Consider the following 7789-nt stretch of genomic DNA (forward strand, 5'->3'; position numbering starts at 1 on the left):
TTTCTCTCTGGCTCCTGACAGCATTCTCCGTACATCGAGTGATGCATCATTAAAGTGAGGCACAGCCTTTGAGGGTCCTGAGCCCATCTTGTTTGATGGCCATCCCTCTGCAAAATCTCCCAACTCCTCCAAATTCCATCTTTGGATTGGATCTTTAAATACTGGAGTTGGGATAATGTCAGGTGGGCCCACACCACTCCCGGTACCGCACATTCAACCCCAAACCCGGAAGTAAAATGATAAAGAGGTGGCTATGTTAAAATGCCACGGTCAGACGGACTGAAATTCCTTCTCGGTTTCCCACCCGATATTGCAGCCCCCGCTCCAAACACAAGTTATTATCAGGGTCATTGTCTCAGGGACCCAAAATATTCACAACCTCAGCATTCTATTGGACCCTGAGTTGAGCTTCCAACCCCATATCCTTTGCATCACGGAGACTGCCTACTTCCACTTCTGTAACATCACCCACCACCTGCTGCTGAAACCCTCATCCATGTCTCTGCCCCTCCAGACTCAGCTGTTCCCCTGCCCAGCCTCCAATGTTGCACTCTCCGTAATCTTCAACTCATCTAAAACACTACTGCCCATATCATGTCCCACATCCCAAGTCTCACTTACTTATCACCCCTGTCCTTGCTGAACTACATTGGCTCCAGGTCACCCAATGCCTCCAATTTAAAATTCTCATATTCGTGTGTTTGGATTAACTTCAAACCACCACTCGGAGTCGGTTAGCCTTAAAGTAAATGCAGTTTTTATTAATAAAAGATACAAGCCGGCAGGGGAGCTATCCTTGAAGGAATACTCAAAGAAACTGCCAGAGACATCTTATTTTGTACAGTTTCAGATTATAGCATTACATAATTATGCAAGTTACAATTAATACTGCTGATTGATTAATACATGATTGATTGGTACAGCGCTTCCTCCAATCTGGCTTCTATATGCCTTAATTGGTCATTCCGGATACAAGTTGTCATGGTTCTCTTTATTTTTATCTTGTCTTGTTATACAATTCAAATTCTATGTTATCTGTGTCTGTGCCCGGCTCCCAAGGCCTTTGGTCTATGAATTGGAACATCTGCTCCTCTGTGGAAGGCATCTCACACATGCTTCCCACAGTTTGAAAAACCGGTATCGCCTGTATAACGAGTACATCTCCGAGAGAGGTCCTTGTACTGACTCCAGTTAATATGTCATTCCCTATAGATCTCCTCTGTCTTCCTCCTTTGTGTCTCAGCTGCTTGTGTTACTCCCTTGCTCCTGATGTGTCACTAACTTTTGTCAGGATTGTGTCTAGCAATCATGTGTACAACGCTTTAGTCTTGGGGCTAAACTTTTCTGGCAGGTATAGGGCTGATAAATTTATGCTCACAGGTAACATTTCGTGCTGCATATTGTCAAATAACAACATTACTTCTGTTCCAAGTTTAACTACCACGCGCTTTCCCAAGGTTAATTCCCCTGGTTTACAATATTCAGGTAACATTTTGTTGCTCACTTATCTTGTGGCTTCAAGATAAATGGTCTTGACACTCAGATGCCGCCCCCTAGGGGCTGCTTTACGTAGTTGTTGTACCCTCCGGTCTGGGTATATGCTTCTGGGCCCTGAGGGACAGCCTTGTAGCTTGTCCTTGTAGAATCGGAAGGGCGGTGGTGATCATGTTTATATTCTGTTGATAACACACATCCTGGATATTCCATGTTTTTAGTTAGAGTCTTACCATTTCTATTTCAACTGGATTGTTTGCACCGTTTCTCCGATTGTTTGCACCGTTTCTCCGATTGTTTGCACCGTCTCTCCGGGCATGTGCTCTTTTCCAGATCCATTTTTATTAAGGCCAGTATCCCTAATATTGCAAATATCCATCCTAATCCTCTAAAAAGTCCACCTGTTGTACCTTTATATTCTTTCAGCTGGGACCAGTGCTTCCATCGGCCCTTACTTTTCATATTCACGCATAACACGTGTCTCCACTAATTAATACCTCATATGGTCTGCTCCATCTCGGTGCGAAGCCTGGTTTCTCTGCCACCTCCTTAACCATTACCTTCGCCCCACCTCAGGGATTATAGCCGAGGCAGTTATCACACCGCCTTCGTCCTCCTCCTTCTGCCTTTCCCAGACCTCCTGTCGCATACCTTTCAACTGCTCACTCAACTCCCTCACATACTTCCTGATTCTGTCTCATAGGGGGCCTAAGTCGTCTCCTTCTGTCACTATCCCTTCTGGTAACCTCATTGCCTTACTCAAGGCAGTTTTAAGGGTCCGATTCATTCTCTCTATCATCCCTGAACTCAAGGGGTGATATGAGATGTGAAACTTGCTTAATGCCGAATATTCTACAAGTTTCTTTCATTACTTAACCTGTGAAATGAGTCCCTTGATCCGAGTCAATCATGTCGTAATAGGACTGCCTCCCATTTAGCATTTCCACCAGTGTGTGTTTTGTGTGCAGTATTATTTCTCCTGTCATTATGACAGGCTCGTTAATTGTGACTGGCCAAGTGACACAATCCAGTGCAGCCACGTATCTGGACAGACCGGCAACCACTGGTGATTTCATAAGAACATAAGAACATAAGAATTAGGAACAGGAGTAGGCCATCTAGCCCCTCGAGCCTGCTCCGCCATTCAAAAAGATAATGGCTGATCTGGCCATGGACTCAGCTCCATTTATCCGCCCGCTCCCCATAACCCTTAATTCCCTTATTGGTAAAAAATCTATCTATCCGTGACTTGAATACATTCAATGAGCTAGCCTCAACTGCTTCCTTGGGCAGAGAATTCCACAGATTCACAACCCTCTGGGAGAAGAAATTCCTTCTCAACTCGGTTTTAAATTGGCTCCCCCGTATTTTGAGGCTGTGCCCCCTAGTTCTAGTCTCCCCGACCAGTGGAAACAACCTCTCTGCCTCTATCTTGTCTATCCCTTTCATTATTTTAAATGTTTCTATAAGATCACCCCTCATCCTTCTGAACTCCAATGAGTAAAAACCCAGTGTACTCAATCTATCACCCCCTCATCTCCGGAATCAGCCGAGTGAATCGTCTCTTACCCACTCCAAGGCTAGTATATCCTTCCTTAAGTAAGGTGACTAAAACTGCATGCAGTACTCCAGGTGCGGCCTCACCAATACCCTGTACAGTTGCAGCAGGACCTCCCTGCTTTTGTACTCCATCCCTCTCGCAATGAAGGCCAACATTCCATTCACCTTCCTGATTACCTGCTGCACCTGCAAACTAACTTTTTGGGATTCATGCACAAGGACCCCCAGGTCCCTCTGCACCGCAGCATGTTGTAATTTCTCCCCATTCAAATAATATTCCCTTTTACTGTTTTTTCCCCCAAGGTGGATGACCTCACATTTTCCGACATTATATTCCATCTGCCAAACCTTAGCCCATTCACTTAACCTATCTAAATCTCTTTGCAGCCTCTCTGTGTCCTCTACACAACCCGCTTGACCACTAATCTTTGTGTCATCTGCAAATTTTGTTACACTACACTCTGTCCCCTCTTCCAGGTCATCTATGTATATTGTAAACAGTTGTGGTCCCAGCACCGATCCCTGTGGCACACCACTAACCAACCCGAAAAGGACCCATTTATCCCGACTCTCTGCTTTCTGTTAGCCAGCCAATTCTCAATCCATGCTGATACATTTCCTCTGACTCCGCGTACCTTTATCTTCTGCAGTAACCTTTTGTATGGCACCTTATCGAATGCCTTTTGGAAATCTAAATACACCACATCCATCGGTACACCTCGATCCACCATGCTCATTATATCCTCAAAGAATTCCAGTAAATTAGTTAAAAATGATTTCCCCTTCATGAATCCATGTTGCGTCTGATTGATTGCACTATTCCTATCTAGATGTCCCTCTATTTCTTCCTTAATGATAGCTTCAAGCATTTTCCCCACTACAGATGTTAAACTAACCGGCCTATAGTTACCTGCCTTTTGTCTGCCCCCTTTTTTAAACAGAGGCATTACATTAGCTGCTTTCCAATCCACTGGTACCTCCCCAGAGTCCAGAGAATTTTGGTAGATTATAACGAATGCATCTGCAATAACTTCTGCCATCTCTTTTAATACCCTGGGATGCATTTCATCAGGACCAGGGGACTTGTCCACCTTGAGTCCCATTAGCCTATCCAGCACTATCTCGCTAGTGATCGTGATTGTCTCAAGGTCCTCCCTTCCCACATTCCCGTGACCAGCAATTTTTGGCATGGTTTTTGTGTCTTCCACTGTGAAGACCGAAGCAAAATAATTGTTTAAGGTCTCAGCCATTTCCACATCTCCCATTATTAAATCCCCCTTCTCATCTTCTAAGGGACCAACATTTACTTTAGTCACTCTCTTCCGTTTTATATATCGGTAAAAGCTTTTACTATCTGTTTTTATGTTTTGCGCAAGTTTACTTTCGTAATCTATCTTTCCTTTCTTTATTGCTTTCTTAGTCATTCTTTGCTGTCATTTAAAATTTTCCCAATCTTCTAGTTTCCCACTAACATTGGCCACCTTATACGCATTGGTTTTTAATTTAATACTCTTCTTTATTTCCTTGGTTATCCACGGCTGGTTATCCCTTTTACCTTTTTTGAAATTTAAAAAAAAAAAATTCGTAGCCAATCTTTCCAATTCTTTGTCAAATCACAAACGCCAGAGGTCACCTTGCACACATCAAGGATCACTCTCCGCCAATGCTCTTAGCCAAAAGGCCTAGAGCCACTGCACCGTTCCTGGAAGTACTGCAATACCAGGTTCGTGCCATGGAGGTGGATGGGTCAGGCCCCCCACACACCTCCGTGGAGGTGGAGGTGGATGGGTCAAGCCACCCCACCCACCTCCTATTTCCAAAAAGCATAGGAGAACCACCTTCCTGATCCAGGGAGAACCACTTTGGGGTCATGGTTACTCCCCTGTCAGGTCAGTTACGCATGATCTTAGCCAAAAGGCCGAGAAGCGATTTCAATGAAAAAGAAGGGCGGTAAGAGAATTATCCCTTCTCTTACCGCCCTTCTTTTTCATTGAAATATATTTTTGTTGAGCATTATGAAAGAGCTCCTTAAAAGTCCTCCACTGTTCCTCAATTGTGCCACTGTTTAGTCTGTGTTCCCAGTCTACTTTAGCTGACTCTGCCCTCATCCTACTGTAGTCCCCTTTGTTTAAGCATAGTATGCTTGTTTGAGACACTACTTCCTCACCCTCAATCTGTATTACAAATTCAACCATACTGTGATCACTCATTCCGAGAGGATCTTTTACTAGGAGATCATTTATTATTCCTGTCTCATTACACAGGACCAGATCGAAGATAGCTTGCTCCCTTGTAGGTTCTGTAACATACTGTTCTAAGAAACATTCCCGTATGCATTCTATGAATTCCTCCTCAAGGCTTCCCCGTGCGATTTGATTTGACCAATCGATACGTAGGTTAAAATCCCCCATGATCACTGCCGTTCCTTTTTCACATGCCTCTATTATTCAGTGTCGAGTAGTGAGCTACAGATCTCATCCTAGTCCCATGCATTTGTGTCATCACGGCTCCATAGAAACCTCCCTGGTTCTCACAATATACATGGAACGGGAGATCCATGTTTGGGAGTCCCAGCCCTGGAGCTGACATTAGGGCTTCCTTCAGATTACCGTATGCTGCTTCTTGTTCGGGGCCCCACTCTATAGTTTCTAAGGATGGTCTTCCCCCTTTCATTAGCCGCTGTATTGGTTCTGCAATTGCCGTGGTTCGGTACAAAATTCCTGCAATAGTTAAAGAGCCCCAGTACCTTACACAACCCTCGGACTGATGTTGGTTGGGGAATAACCTTAAGGGCCTCCTTCCTGTCATTGGACATGGTCCTAGTTCCTTGGGATATTTCGTGCTCCAGGTGCTGTACCACAGCTCGTCCGATTTGTGCCTTTTTGGGATTTACTTTAAATCCTGTTTTCCGTTATCTCAAATGTCTTTTCCATAACTCGAACAGTGTCTAGCATGTCGGCTTTGAAAGCTGCTTTCCGTTTTCTCAAATGTTCCAGTTTCAAGGCCATTGCATCTCTCTTTCTATGGTTCTTCAACCATCGTATCTGAAGTCACAAGTTCAACTTATATTGTCCTTTGTTCTAAACTGCTGAAGCCTGCCGTTTTAACGTTTTAGTTTTTCCAAAGTCCCTTTTACACTTTGGCAGATAGCTCCCCACTTGCCCAGGAGTTTGACCTGATCCCTGAAGGCATTTCTAGATTGTTTCCAAACCTTTTAGTTTTATTTCTTTTTTTTTTAAGAGATCAGATTTAACTTTTTATTTTAAATGTATCTCATTTTCTGGTGCCTTTTCTTAACCAGTGGTACTTGAAACCTTCACAACAAAATTAACTCTTCACTGTTCCCATCCTAATTTCTGCTCCCCTTTTGTAGTATTTGTATTTATTGTTGGATTACAAAATGTCAAATATGGTAATACTGTTTTTTTTAATATCGGACTTCTCATTTATGCTTATAGTGATTCACAGATCACAGAATGCAAATTACTTGTTTTATAATTACATGCCTAACTTCTGTTTTAGAAGCTGAATATCAAACACTCTAATCTTTTGCTCTGTAACTTCAATTTTGTGATACAGTATCTCATAAATTCATTTTTTTTAAGCTCCAGCTTCTGACGCAATATGTGTACTTTTATTAAAAGGCGTTCAAACCCAAGATTTTCCAATAAAACCAAAATGTTTATCAAGGAGATTCACCTGAAATATATCAAAATCTCAATTCAAATATTGTACTGCCAATCTTTTATTTAAAACTCTTTTTACTGAGCTAGAAGCTTTCGCGTTAAGGTTTTACACAAAGGAAAATGGGGCATACTTCCCCAGCCTGCATCCTCGAGAGACCCACGCAGGCTTTTTTAAAAGGCATTACAACTTCCCTTCTCCATTCTTTATCTCATTCCTAGACTAAATTTTTGTCTTTCAACCCAATGTAATCAATGGTTACGTGTTTTCTTTTGACAAATAAGTGAGCATGTCTAAATGTTTTTTAAAAAACCAATGGGACCACGCATTTTTTATCTTTTGCTCAACAAACCTATCCTTTGTCCATTTCCTAGCTCCGTAACTTATCATCCGAATAAATCCGCATCTTAAAATGTAATTCAATTCTCGGTTCACACTTTCTTAAAACTTCCCACATACAGGACAATGCTGCAAAGGGTTAAAAAAAATCTTCCACTCTGTCTGAAAAAGTGGGTGGAGCTAAAACAAACAGACAGCTCCACCATTTTTTCCAACAGGCTTTCAGACACATGAAAAATCTTTAATTCCCACCTCAAATATTCCGCAGTCAAAAATCACACAAGCACTTTCATTCAAAGACAGACATTCACAAAAGTCTCTCTTCATTCAACAAAGCTTATTGTTTGGCTGGCTCCATTTTTGGATCCACACGTCACTTAAGATAGTCACTATCAGGTTTTTTTTAATGGTCGTCCAAAACATATCTACTAAGCGAGCCGTCCGGCCCCCAATCTAGTGTATCTTTACATGCCATACTTAATTTGGTACGTCTACCCTTATATCAGTTTCACTATATTCTCAGATACTGACCGTCTTCCCACTTGTATCATTTAACTCCGGTGTTTACGGTCCCACCGACTTCTTATCGATTTAAACTGTATCTCTAGATACTAATTGTCCCTCTAATTGGTTTCCCCTACCCCTAGAGCCTGCAATCCCATCGACACCCTTATTGATTTATGGTTCCTCTACCCGGTTCCCCTTTCTTTGT

General features: G+C 42.6%; 1 pseudogene; it reads right to left on the minus strand.

Moving 5' to 3' along the window:
- Positions 1-4740: 4740 nt before the first annotated feature.
- Positions 4741-4984, minus strand: LOC139253523 (U2 spliceosomal RNA; annotated as a pseudogene).
- Positions 4985-7789: the final 2805 nt, after the last annotated feature.

Source organism: Pristiophorus japonicus, unplaced genomic scaffold (assembly GCF_044704955.1).
Source record: "Pristiophorus japonicus isolate sPriJap1 unplaced genomic scaffold, sPriJap1.hap1 HAP1_SCAFFOLD_490, whole genome shotgun sequence".
NCBI classification, from domain to species: Eukaryota; Metazoa; Chordata; class Chondrichthyes; family Pristiophoridae; genus Pristiophorus; species Pristiophorus japonicus.